Below are 751 nucleotides of genomic sequence, written 5' to 3' on the forward strand. Positions count from 1 at the left end.
ATCGAACCCGGGAACCCGGGCGTGGGAAGCGAGAACGCTACCGCACGACCACGAGATGCGGGCATATCAGCATGACCAGGAAGGTTTCAGGATTCTCACTCACGGCAGTGGAAGTTCAAAAACATAACAAAATATAAATTTTTAACTTACTATTGACAGCGTTTGTTGCCATAGGTACACTTTTTTTAATAAGTAAGAGACATTCTTCAATGTATTTTGCGTTTCTTATTAAACACAAACTGCTTAATGTAAAACTACAGAATTTTCCAAATCTGTTAAAAACTGAGGTAAAAACAGAGATAATTAACTATAATATTAGAGTTTTTTTTCTAAACTTGAAGTTTAGGCTGTAACAGCTCATTCATTCTTTCATAAATTAAATACATTCTGAATTTTCATACACCTTTAAGTATGGTTTAGGCAACGGCCTTTCCGCAGTGGATACACCGGTTCCCGTCAGATCACCGAAGTTAAGCGCTGTCGGGCGTGGCCGGCACTTGGATGGGTGACCATCCGGGCCGTCATGATCTGTTGCCATTTTTCGTGTTGCACTCAGCCTCGTGATGCCAACTGAGGAGCTACTAGACCGAATAGTAGCGGCTCCGGTCAAAGAAACCCATCGAACGACCGGGAGAGCGGTGTGCTGACCATACGCCCCTCCGATCTGCATCCTCAGTGAGGATGACATGGCGGTCGGATGGTCCCGATAGGCCACTTGTGGCCTGAAGACGGAGTGCTTTTTAAGTATGGT

The 751-nt window shown here is 44.7% G+C and overlaps 1 pseudogene; it reads left to right on the plus strand.

Annotated features, from left to right (window-relative positions):
- The first annotated feature begins 419 nt into the window (after window positions 1-419).
- On the plus strand, window positions 420-537 carry LOC126250229 (5S ribosomal RNA; annotated as a pseudogene).
- The last annotated feature ends 214 nt before the right edge of the window (window positions 538-751 follow it).

This window comes from Schistocerca nitens, chromosome 3, assembly GCF_023898315.1.
Source record: "Schistocerca nitens isolate TAMUIC-IGC-003100 chromosome 3, iqSchNite1.1, whole genome shotgun sequence".
NCBI lineage: Eukaryota > Metazoa > Arthropoda > Insecta > Orthoptera > Acrididae > Schistocerca > Schistocerca nitens.